Consider the following 14,012-nt stretch of genomic DNA (forward strand, 5'->3'; position numbering starts at 1 on the left):
CAATAAAAAAGTCTTTTTCGGATCACATCTGGATTCTCCAAGATCTGGATGTTAAGGTAAATCCATTCTTACCGTATAGAAATTCCGTAAGAACCAGTTGGAAGAGGTTCAAAAATGTAATAAACAATAGGATAGGAAGAATTTCGATCAATCAAATAACTATGACGGAAAACCTTGAGAGTAGAGTTATAACATTAGAGAAGATATTTAGTAAAAAAACGCATCTTCCTCCTCTTAAAATTAGGAGAAGAATCTAGCTCGAACTTTACCTTCAGCTTCGACAGTCAATTGGAAGTTGTATAGAAAAAGTCGGAGACAGTACAAGAAGGCAACTCGGGCCGCTAAGAAAGAGAGCTGGAGAGACTTTTGCTTGTCTATTGAATCTACCAGGGAATCTCCTATGCCTAGCCGTATATTTTCCAAGGATCATAAAATAGCATCTTGGGTGAAGAAACCAGATGGCACTTGGACTGATACATCAGCAGAGTCTTTAGAACTCCTCTTAAACACGCAGTTTCTGGGACGATTGTAAAATGCGGCAGTCGGTTCTACGTTACCCTAACGACCCCATTTTATATCAGCGGCATTCCTCGTACTTGAATTGGAATGCTTATGCTGCTACAACAGCAACAACGATTATAGAATATCGCGAAATTAAGAAAAAGTGGCTTGGAAGCATTTTTTGAAATTTTGTGGAATCCAACTGGAACACTCATTTTTACCTCAGTGATCAAATAAAATCGTATTGATATAATATAATACCTAAGGAAGCCTCAATCTCACGATATGTGACATGACGATCTTGTTCAGTCATTTCGCGATCGCCATCGATGTTTTCTGGCACAACAACTAATTTGAGGTGACCTTTCCGGAATACTTCGGAGAGCGAGGAGAAACTACGAGAAAATTCATAAATTTTTTACGGTGATTTCCGTATATCGATGATTCTTGTCTGTTAAAAAGTGAAAAATAATCGCGAATGCTCACGGTTTAATTCCATTTTTTTGCCAAGATGAGTTTTTAACCCTTTGCACTCGTATGTCACACTGGAGGTGACAATACTAATTTACTCTACAACTCGTATGTCACACTGGAGGTGACAATACTAATGTATGCCTGTAACCAATAGCACTAAATAACTGTAAAATACATACGGTATTCGAGATCTTACACGGTTATAATTTGTCAAGTTTTGTTAATCGAGTGCAAGTCGTGCACGGAATCAACATCAGATGTAGAGAATCGACTTGATGGAAAACTCCACATTTTAGTACCTCATCCGGGAAAAAAACATAATGATTGTATGGTATGTTCTAACAGAAAAGCTAAGGGCGAAAGGAAGACAACTGTTTATTTCTGCGAAACATGCGAAAGACATCCTTTTCTTCACGTTGGAAATTGTTTTAAAAAGTATCACACTGTAAAAGATTACAAAAAATAAAACATTTTATATTATATAATTATTAATGAAATAAATATAATACGTTGAATTCTACGACTGTAAATTACTTTAATTCATTTAGCTGAAAATAATAACAAGTTGACACGCAACAACTTTGAAAATAAATCGAGTGCAAAGGGTTAAAAACACTGTTAGGGAAACTACAATAATTTCAACAAAATATTAGAACGTTTGGAGTGCGTTTATGGTAGAATATCTCAAACTTTTCAGTATTGCTTATCTTTTGGTAAAATATCTAATTGACGCGCCTCTGGGTAGATTTTTTGTATCAGTACGGATCACACGAAGGACGGAAATGGGGCAGTTTTTGACAGTTGTTGCTATTTGAGAATCATCTTCTCCATAGACGGTGGCGCAAAAAGTGACATTTACGACCGAATAAATAAAGCACGTAACGTGTTTGTTAAACTTCGAAAAATATAGCTTTCCAAAAGCATCAAAAGTTGCACGAAGCTTATCATTTTACGCTTATTACGCGTGCGTTAAATCAGTGCTGCTGTACAGATCCGAAACTTGGCTTGTGACATCGACCGCGAACGCAAAGCTGCAAGCGCTTATAAACAGGTGGCTGCATATCTTAAGATATGATGGTCAAGAATAATAGCATACGAGGAACTCTGGAAAATTAATCGTGAAAAAATCATCATACTCTGCATGCCGCGTTGACTTGATACCCACAAGGAACAAGAAGAAGGGGCAGGTCGCTGATGACTTAGCAACGGACCATTCGCAATGAAATTGGAAAATCGTTTAATGAACTATCCTAAAAATACTAAAGAATAGTAAATAGAGACTAGAAATAAAACGGTTTGAAAAACTTTTGTTGAATTCTTAAACTCCTACCAGAGTATGGAATAAATAATAATAATAATCAACTAATTTACTTTTGCTTGCCACTTTTTTCTTGGTTTATGTAAACATTTTTTTCTTGTTTTGCTTTTTAAATAAAAATGGAAAATGGTATCAGACGATAACAAGTGTAATTTAAAAATTCTTGATTTGATTTCTTTTAATTTTTTTCTAATGTCCACGTCTTCTTTCCTCAGAAAGCAGAAAAATGTAAATCAACGCCATTTTAGCTGCTTAGAATTTGCAATTATTTTTCAAAAATTTCGTAACCAGTTTGGGTAATTTTCTATAAATTCTATATTGAGGAATTTTTCCATAAATTAAGATTAGAAAGTTTAGAATTTAGAATTCAAATATTTTTAGGTTTTGGATAAAATTTGAAAATTTGATATATAAGTACATATTTTGTTTTTGGTTAAAAGTGAATAATTTTAAAAGGAAAAAAACCGAAAAAATGGAACTCTAAAAACATTTGATTAGAAAAATGTGATTTAGAGAAAATCACCATATACAGTGTTCTCTCTCAAAAGCGGGCACCTAAGGGACTGAAAATTTAGGTCCGCTTATGGAAGGCGTCTGCTTATGAAAAAAGTTTAGAAAAGTTAATAATATGCTATGGGAGGGTTATCTGCTCAAGATAAAGATTTGTGGTATGTACTAAAAAAATTTCCCTTAATTTCAAAAAGCGCTTTCTTATACTTTTGTTACAAAATGATCGAAAATGTTCATAATTCTGCAAAATAAAACTACTCAATTTTTTTAGAGTTTGTAAAGATTTCCAAAACATTAGACATAACACAACTATTAACTTTCGAAAAGAAAATACTGGTCCACACTGCATGCCAGATGGCGCGTATCGAGTTAGACGTAGCGGAGAGCTCGTAAGATCTATAAAGAGTCAACGAATAGGATGGCTGGGTCATATTAGCAGAATGCCAACAAATAGAACTACTAGCACAGCTTATCACAGAGCACCGCTGGGTAAAATAAGTAGAGGCAGACTGCGAAAAAGGTGGCTGGATTCTGTCGTAAATGACCTACCTATGTACCTGTAAGGACAATCAGCAAGGCCAATTGGAAGAAACTGCGGAAGCTGTGATCTGTCACAGACTGTAAAGCTAATGATGATGATGATGAATTGTTTGCAAGCTTTTTAATTTTGGTGAAGAATAAATCATCAAACCATCATCATAGCAAATTTAATTACCTTTAATTTCATCGAAATTGGTAGGACTACCAATAAACAGAAGCAAAACCAAATATATCAAAAGTCAAAAGGAAAAGGTCTGGTGTTATTGCCTTCGAGGACTTAAGTTATGAGAGGGTGTCCAAACTAACATACCTTGGCACATTAATAAGTAACGACAAGAGCATGTAGGACTACATATCAGATACGATAAAGGCTGCAAATCGCGAATCTCCTGAAATCAATATCTGTCTCTACAGGCAAACTCGCTACTTGTAAACCACTCATTCGTGTTTTTCACCATGTTGTTCTACGGCGCAGAAATTTGGAACATTAATCTTGCAGACGAGAAGCGCCTAAGAATAATTCAGCACAAAATAATAAAGCATTTGGCTCAACACGCGAAGAAGATGGCCAGTACAGAATCAAGCACAATAAAGAGCAGCTAAGGATCTGCAATGGCGAAAATATTGTAAGATTTATCAAGTCGCAATGCATCAGATTGACAGGTCATATTATCCGCATGGACGACGGTAGGCCACAAAAACTTCTGCTTGGTTATAATGCTTTATGCTCAAGACATTGTGGCAGACCAAAAAAAAACCTGGCTGCATAACGTCATCGAGGTCCTGAAAAAATTAGGTCAAAAACTGAAAATCTCTTGCGCTGGATCATGTTGAATGCAGGAAGGTTGCTGAGGCAGCTAAAGCCCACCCCGGGGCCGTAAGACTAATAGAAGAAGAAAGACTTTTAGAATTTTTTACGGCCTATCCTTTCTTTAATCAAAAACATGTAAATGGTATTTTGTAAAATTTTACATAGAAATTCGATAGTATAATTCTTGGTAAAAAAAGCCATTAATTATTTTTAAGCCGGTGTTGTTTGCCTGTAAATAAACGGCATTAATTCCGTGGGCAATTTGGTCATTTACATTTAATTTTTTTTGGTCTTTAATTTCATTAGCAATCCCCCTTTGCAAAAATACCTCCTCCACCTCTGATGAATGGGGAAAAGTAAACAAAAATGCTAAACTATGGAATTGTTAACAACAAAAAAATGCAAAAGTGAGGAAATAAATATAAATCAGCTTGAATTGCAATTGAAAGTCGACTTGAAAGGGAGATGAGCGCGTCGATGCCAGAAAGAGCGAAAGCAAGTGAAATATTACAAAAAGGATTATAGTGTTCTTAAGCAAATAAACGCTTGTATTGTACACATGTGCATGGATGTGTGTGCTCTGTCCATAAATATGTATGCATGTGCTTATATGTTTGGGTATTTGTGTACGCTCACAAATTGGATAAACATTCAAGGACATTTGCATACTTTCTCAACTCAGGTTATGCCCAACAAAATTTAACAAGCTTATTTCGATAATAAATCTAATAAAATAGCAGAAGTGAAAATAAAATAGTTCAAATATATATTTAAATTTCTTGGAATTAAATAATTTATGCGCTAAAATATGTCCATGCATTAGTTTTCGGTGTGCGAGAATTGACTAGTTGTTATTGTTGAACTTGAATACACTTAATCTTTTTCCAAACACTTGAGCTCTGTCCACTAAATTTCGTGCGACAAAACAAACAAAAACAAAAACGAAAATATATGTCAATTGTTCCATCATCGCCATAAAAAGGGTTATTTGCCTCATTAAACTTGATGAAACAATTTCCATTAGTCCTTTGCCACCCCAATCGCTGTCCCCCTTCAGCTCGCAAGTGCCACACGACCACATTATAAAGTTTTTCCAAATATTTTACCATTAAATTGCGTTAAATTGTAAAACAGTTGCATGTGGTGAACTGAGAAAAAGTAGCAAAGTAGATGAAAAGTCCTCGTTACGTACATCCCTTCGCACCTTATTAGACGCCCATCTTGTGCTATTTTTCACATCGAAATTGTGTCACAAAACACTCATACGCCCCATTAAACGCCGCCAGTCACTTCTGCTTCCATTCCTGCACCTACACACTTGTGCACGGGCATATGGGAGTGTGGTTATGTGTGTATGTGTGCCGAATTGTACAACTTTATTCACATAAATTTGAAACTTTTCCAGTTGTAATGCTTATTTTTATGTGTTGTTGTTGTCGTTTGCTTTATTTAGATATTTTTTGTTTTTGTTTGATATTTCCCTTCTGCTCTTTTCCACCTCATTTCGGTTGGTGCTCTGTGGCTTGTTGTTTTTGCGGTACTAATATGCGCTCCCCAAAGTACCTAAGTGTTTTCTAGTTACTTGTGTGGCATAATTTTTGTTGCTTTTGTGCCGTGTGATTACAAACGTGCTAGTGTGCGTTGCTTGCTTTGCGTCTACTAATATATATAAGTATAAAACCAACATTTATTGTCATATACATAATAGGACTATGAATAAGTTCGTTTCGGTTTTACAACAGATGGCGTAACTTGATTATTATTCCATCGATCCACATTTCCAAACATTCATTGGAGAGCTACTGTCGTAAGGCACAAACGTCAGTATAAGTTTTTTATTTGAAGCGTAAACAACAATATTTTTACCACACTTGAAAATGTCGAATTTCGTGCCAAATAATGTGTTTTTGCGGGGAATTCTTCTTCATTATTTTAATATGAAGAAAAAAGCAGCCGAAAGTCATCGTATCTTGGTGGAAGTTTATGGTGAGCATGCTCTATCTGAGCGAACGTGCCAGAAGTGGTTTGCACGCTTTAAAAGTGGTGATTTTGGCTTGGAAGACGAAGAACGCGAGGGTGCGCCGCCAAAGTTCATGGATACCGAATTGGAGGAATTGCTCGATCAAGATCCGGCTCAAACGCAAGAAGAGGTTGCAAAAACTTTGGGAGTTGATCAATCAACCATTTCCAAACGTTTAAAAGCCATGGGAATGATCCGAAAGGTAGGCCATTGGGTGCCGTATGAATTGAAGCCAAGAGACGTTGAACGCCGTTTTATGGCATGCGAACAACTGCTTCAACGGCACAAAAGAAAGGGTTTTTTGCATCGAATTGTGACTGGCGATGAAAAGTGGGTCCATTACGACAATCCAAAACGTCGGGCAACGTATGGATACCCTGGCCATGCTTCAACATCGACGTCGGCGCAGAATATTCATGGCCTGAAGGTTATGCTGTGTATCTGGTGGGACCAGCTGGGTGTTGTGTATTATGAGCTACTGAAACCGAATGAAACGATTACGGGGGATGTCTACCGACGACAATTGATGCGTTTGAGCCGAGCACTGCGAGAAAAACGGCCGCAATACGCCGATAGACACGACAAAGTTATTTTGCAACATGACAATGCTCGGCCACATGTTGCACAAGTGGTCAAAACATACTTAGAAACGCTCAAATGGGATGTCCTACCCCACCCGCCGTATAGTCCAGACCTTGCGCCATCCGATTACTATCTCTTCCGATCGATGCAACATGGCCTGGCTGACCAGCACTTCCGTAATTACGATGAAGTCAAAAAATGGATCGATTCGTGGATTGCGGCAAAACCGACCGAATTTTTCACAAAGGGAATCCGTGAATTGCCAGAAAGATGGGAAAAAGTAGTAGTAAGCGATGGACAATATTTTGAATATTAAATTTGTAACCATTTTACGTCAATAAAGTTTCAAATTTCGAAAAAAACCGCACGAACTTATTCATAGTCCTATTACATATGCAGCATGTCTGAGCGGCTGTGCTGAAATGTTTCAACTTCATCATATTCATTATTTTGTTGGACCAAAATTATGATTCATTCTTGTTTACACTGCGCCAGGGCACAAAGGTCTGCACTTTTATGCCGACTCAAATATATTTTACCTTTACTGGGTAAAAAATGCTCTTGAGAAGGGGAATTATTTATACCCAGTAAGGATATGGTCACCTTGCCGACATTCTACAGCAAACTCTAGAGTAAATGTATGAAATAATCAAATTTATATTTGCGACTTTTTAATACTTCAGCAATCCATGAACTGGATAATAATACACAATTAGTTTTAGCAGTTTTTTAAATGAAATTTCTTAGGCATCGATGGACGAGCGAGAATGGAGAGGAAAATTTCAAGGCCGTGCAACGTTTTGGGCATTTTCGTTCCGCGAGAGAGAAAAAAGATGTAATGTAGAGGAAAAGGAGAGAGAGATCTATACCTTATAGTTTATATATCTTGGACACACTTTAGGCTATTTTTCCTGAGTTTTTCCTTGTAGTTGCTAATTTTCAGTGAGAAATAACACTGCCTACTTTTTGGCCCTTTTTTGTTGGTACAAACTTGTAGGAAATATATTTTTGGTACCTACTTTTTGGCGTTATATTTCCTTGCCTACTGTTTGGGGCTTTTTTTGTCCCAATTTTTTGACGCGTTTTTTTTTTTTGCGCTTATTTCCGTTTCCTGCTAGTGCTTGTGCGTACTATAAAGTGCTATCCATTCCGGCGTCGGATTTATTGGTATTGCCTTGCGGTAATTTGTGCCGTTACTGCGGCCCTGGAATCGCTGCGTTTGTGCGGGTGATAAACGCTCGGAGTAGTGCGCGTTGTTGCCACGGTTGTTGTCCGGCGTTTACCTACACCGATCGACCCATCTCCGTTTTTTTTTAAATTTTGTCTATTTGTATTCTCTGCAAATCTTTTGAATTTATTTAGATATATATTCTTTCTCTTCCTCTCTCTCTCATTCTCTCTCGGGTCTCTCCCTCTTTCTTTGTCTGCCTTGAAAGTTTCACTTCTGTTATATGTACTACGTTACACGCACTGTTTTTACTTGACTTTTTTGGAATTTGTGTGTGAAAAACCCTATTACTGCATTGCATACTTATTTACTTACTTCTATGGCTTGATCAAGGATCACAACCCGTTACCGGATTAAGGCCGACTGTAACAAGTCCTGCCAGGCGTATCTGCTTTGCACACGCCTTCTCCAATTTGTTACACCAAGCGATGATAGGGTTCCCTTGATTTGGACCTTCCATCGGCGACATGGTTCACTACGTCGTTGTCCTCTAACTTCCCATTCGAACACCTTCTTTGCTGGAGCTTCTGCATCCATACGCTCAATGTGGCCAAGCCAGCGCAAGCATTGAATATTGATGCGCTCCACTATGCTCACATCGTCGTAGAGCTTATACAGTTCGTGGTTCATTTGGCGGTGGTAGTTATCGCCAACAAGAAGAAGATCGAAGATTTTCCGTACTATCTCTTTCTCGAATACCTCAAGAGCGGCTGCATCAGTCTGCGTCATGCTTCAGCGGCATAGAGTAGCACGGGCAAGATGAGCGTTTTGCAGAATGTTAGTTTTGTCGGGCGAGAGAGGTCTCTGCTACACATTTGCCCACTGAGATCATAGTAACACCTATTAGCGAGCGTGATTCGTCGGTTTATCCCCAGGCTGACATCGTTTGTTGTGACGCCGGTGCCAACAAACAAACAAACTCCGTGTATCTTTCCTAGTGCACAGCATATGCTTCGTCTTGCCTTCGTTAACCGCCAGACCTACTCTCTTTCCATAGCGGAAAATGCTCCGGCAACATTTCTCTTGCAGTTAATTGCATACTCAGTTCAAAATATCACTTGTTGAAAAGAAAGATTTCCCGTTGGATTTCAAAGTCGCCACTTCTTAAATATTATAACTCACGACAATGACTTGGCTACCTGAGTGTACGAGTGCTGACTGAGATACTTCATCTACATAGTTCACGAACAGCTTCAAATCTATTCGTTGTGTTTCTATATCCCATTTGAAAAAGGTAAAAGAAGTTTGGCTGAGCTCTTTCTCCAATTTGTAGCGTGCGTCTTGATGTTGTTCCATAAAGGAGGGACATACAACTTTAAGCCGATCCCGAACGGCAAATGGTTTCTTTGGGGGGAACTTTTTCATAGCAGAAACACACTCGAAGGCTTGTGCCACCTGGTAGACAAATTTCCAAAACTTTTCTGTCCAAAAAATTGTGCTCGTATCGGAGCACAATATGTAATTTAGGTGCATATTGTAACATTTGACGTGGAATAATTTTATAGAGCATTTTTACCAATTAGCCCTCTCACTAAAGTATCGTTTAGACCACCCTTTAAAAAATTTAAATAAATCAGCATTTAGGAGGTCGCTAGAAGGTTAAAGCGTTCTAGGAAATTAATTGCCGGAATATTCACTACGGCTATTCTCAGCCTAAGTCGTTATAGAAAACGCGCAAAAGTTCACAGAAATCAAGGATACAGAATAGAATACAAGGCTGTGCGAATGTGGGTATATCTCGTGCATTAGCGTATGAAGCTTTGTTCAGACCAGAAAGTTAAAACAAACCAAATAAGGCATTCACTTCATTTCTGTTTACGTACAGATGTGAAATATTTTTATTTCACTTGTACCTTCAAAATATAAATATTTGTATATTCCATAATTAGGTCCAATAAATTGGTGCGTGCGTGGTAAGATTTTTTGAAGAGGCGGTTAATTTCGATGGATTTACGAAGCTATTTTCTATTGACGTTCGCGTAGTTGGCAATGGTTCATTGTGCAAAATAGTTCCGTATTTTGCTATGAGATACATTTCGCTATCTCCCCCATATTTCTCAAGCTCTTGTTCTGTATTGGGCTCATGTTTACATAATATTTCTCCGATACTGCCATTCCTATCATCGCTGCTCTCACCATCAAAGTCGTCTTCTGCGGCCGTCCCAGCCGAAATAGTTGGTGCCTCAGTACCATGCGGAAGTGCAGAGGTCTCAATGTATGAAACATCAAAATAATAGAAAAAAAGGTTTTACTAATAGCGGACGCCCCTCACAGGCATAAGTAAACTTCCGAGTGTATTTCTGCCATAATCATTTAAAAACCATTTGCCGTTCGAAGTTGGGATAAAACTACCATTTGAAGGGACCATTTTTGGAAGAACATCAAGATGCCCGTCAGAAAAAGGAGGAAGAGCTCGCAAAAAAATCTAGAATAAAGGGTTTAAGTGGCTCAGACTGTATATATAATTTCTTCAAATCCTGCTACTAGGAGCTAAACAAGTTTTCTTAATTATTTCCTTAATACTAAATTTAGCTTCGAGTGGTAAAGCGAAGTTATTTAGTTATTTAATTCCATTAGAAAATACAATTTGAATGCTATCCATACAGTGAAGTTCAATTATAAAAATAATAATACTATTTCATAAGAAATAAAAAAAGAACAACCTAGGATTTTTTTGAGACATTTAGGATTAACAAAAGTGCAATTGATTTTGGTCTGCAGTTTTAAATTATTATCTATGCAGTGCAAACTTTCATATGCATTATCGTTCTCTATGAATTTCTCAATTGTGATAAAAAGTGTTTTCACTCATTTACTCATGATTGCAATAATCATATCGAGAACTATTTAGATAGTCGATCTCGGGTAATTCAGTGACCTAATGGTAATCTCATAGATTTATATTGTCATGTAAAGGATTTCCCATATTATTTGAACACTTATTGATTTAATTGTGTTAAATTTAATTCTGCATTTTTTCTAATATCGTATTCAAAATTCGTAAAGAAATATGCACCGAGTTCCAAAACATTATATTTAATTTTTCGTAGAAAATTAAATGAGACCCCTAAATATTATAATTTCCTTACCGATTTTCTAGGAAGTCGAAATTTAACGTACGAATCTCTTCGAGCTTTGGCATTTTTTGCTAACGAGGTTTACTTGATTGTGTCTGTAAATTTGTTTACTTACAGTACCATTGCCACTTGCGTATATGAGAGCATGTGCGTCCCAACGACGCGTATGTAGAAAGAAGAAAAGTTCTTCGCATCATCATTAACATACACTTTTTTTTTATTTTGCTGCTTACATTATGACTCCGTAGCTGACTCCTATTTACACATTCATCAGTGCTAATTTATTTTTCTACCAACATTCAACTCCAAATTACCACCGCCGGCATTGCCCGTATGTGTGTACGTGTCTAAGCTAATACTCCTTGTTGCCCTCTACCATTCGTAAGTCCTTTGCTGTTATCGGCATTGGTGGCCAATGTTGTCATCATAACTTTATTTGCATGACCACGTATTACGCTTCAAAGAAAATGAAAAAAAAAAAAATTACAGCTTAGCTTCGCAACAGGTGTTCTTATACATACACAGGTGACTACTACAATCACACGTATTCACTACGGTGGTAGACAATCCTAAAACGCATTTAAAAATCATACAAAAATGTTTCAAGTATTTACTCACACAAAGGTAGGGACATAGGTTTCTCCATGTCCGGTATCGTAATTTACTGATTGATCGAAACTGCGAAAGTCAATCGAAATAGTTGTATGGTGGCATGTGCTGGCGTAGACCCTATGAGATTGATGTGAGCAGAAGTTATCAATTTGTTTTGTTTGAGAAATGAAATCTGTGTTTCGAGATTGAAAAAAGAAGGTATTATTTTGTTACCATTAACATCAGACCCTTGCCTGCAGAATAACATTTGTTCGAAAAGAAAGGCTATTAAGGGAAGAAACGATTAGAAGTGTTACACAGCTCAACAAAATGAAAAAAACGAATTAGTTCCAGGGGTCTCACAGTATTTATCTAACAGATTATATTGGGTTGGCAACTAAGTAATTCCGGACTTTTTTTAGAAAATCAAAAACAATTTTTTCATGCAACTAAATAACTTTATTCGTTCTTTTGCCATCTTTCGGGCAGCACAATAATCCATTTTTACCAATCAAAGAGTTTTGTAAGGATCGAAACAAAAAGATGGTGCAAGGTCAGGACTATATGGTGGATGTGGCAAAACATCCCAAACAAGCTCCAATAATTTTTTCCGAGTGGCCAAAGGTGTGTGCAGCCTTGCATTCCCATGATGGAGTACAATACCTTATCGATCTGCCAATTCGGGCCGCTTTTCTTCAACTGCATTGTTTAATTTCGTTAGTTGTTCAATGTGGACATCAGTATTGATCGTTCGGTTGGGTGGTAAGAGTTCAAAGTAGACAATTCCTTTGTAATCCCACCTTCCTTTGATGAATATCAGCTTTTGATGTTGCTTGAGTTGGTTCACCTGGCCTGCTCCACGATCTTTTGGAATCGAGTATTGCTTTGATTAGGGCGTCATCAACTTCAACTAGACGACCGGAGCCTTTTTCATCTTTGAGTGAAAAATCACCAGAACGAAATTTGGCAAACCAATTTTGACACTGCCGTTCTTTTAAGGCTTCGTCACCACAGCATAAAACTTTTTATGAGCTTGCGATGCGATTTTACCTTGGCGGAAATAAAGAAACAAAATATGACGAAAATGTTCCCTTTGATTTTCCATTTCTCAACGAACGCCAAACGAAAACTACGCAACCCATCAAAAAGCTTTCTTTAATGATTGACAGCTGAATTGCCAACTATCAAATAACAAAATGTGTTTTACATTTGTACTACGTCTACAAGCCTAAAAATTCAACTGGAGCCATCTATGAGTGAAATCCGCAATTACTTAGTTGCCAACCCAATAGAATATAACAAAACAGGTATTTTACTAAATATTTACATCAGTAAATCTTATTCATTTTATGCCACCTTAAAGTTTTTGGTTTATATGCCAAACTGAATAAATTTTATGTGTATATTTGCAACTCTTTGTTGCCATGACGTTCAATCAAAGCCAGGAGCCAAGCCACGCAAAACCAACTCTGACTATAATCCGGGTGATCCTCTATCGTCGCGTGGACATCAAGGTGGCGCAAAATTAGTAACTCTATTGGAAGGGGCCGCCGTAGCTACAAGGTCTAGAGCTCAAATTAAAGGTAATGATTGTAAGCAAGATTTCAAAATAAGATTTATAAATTCTTAATACAGTTTTGAATGAACTCAGCTATGATTTTCATCATAATACCTTAGAATTACATATGAAATGAGATCTGCAAACTTTGAGGTGGCTTAAAATGAAAACAATTACTGAAAAAAAATCAAAAAGTAGGCTACTTGGTTTTACATATAACCTATTAGAAAAATATTATGAGAACGTAGAGATTAACAATATTATTATTAATTAAAATGTCTTAAGTAGTATTACAGATGTTTTAACAAATAACATAATAATAATCTTAGTCCGTAAGAAAAAAACCTACCAAAACATACGAAATCGAATTATTTATAGGCATAATTAAAAAGTGTTGAGAGAAAGCAAAGTCAATCTCAAAATATTTGTAGATAGCTAAATTACGAAGCGCTCTAGATAGGACTTCAAGATAGAGGCGGGTAACTTGAATAATATCAGAAACAAAGAAGAAAGATAAGCTTTTCAGCCAAAATATGAAGAATCTGACAGTTTGCGGGGGTACTTGGGATTCTACTAACATTTGATGAGTAGAATGGAAGTCCCACCTTTAACCAAGAAACACAAGAGCGATCATTTAAATTTTATAGTAAACTAAATGTATTCGGAAAGTGAGGGGCAACAATTTATTTCCTCTGAGAAAAATCAAAATGGATTTGGAAATAATTGAAATTACTCATTATGTTTGTTGAAACCAATTACTACTGGCAAGATCTCGGCAAGATCTCAAAGTAATTGTAGTTGA

Source organism: Anastrepha ludens, chromosome 4, assembly GCF_028408465.1.
Source record: "Anastrepha ludens isolate Willacy chromosome 4, idAnaLude1.1, whole genome shotgun sequence".
In the NCBI taxonomy this organism is placed as follows: domain Eukaryota; kingdom Metazoa; phylum Arthropoda; class Insecta; order Diptera; family Tephritidae; genus Anastrepha; species Anastrepha ludens.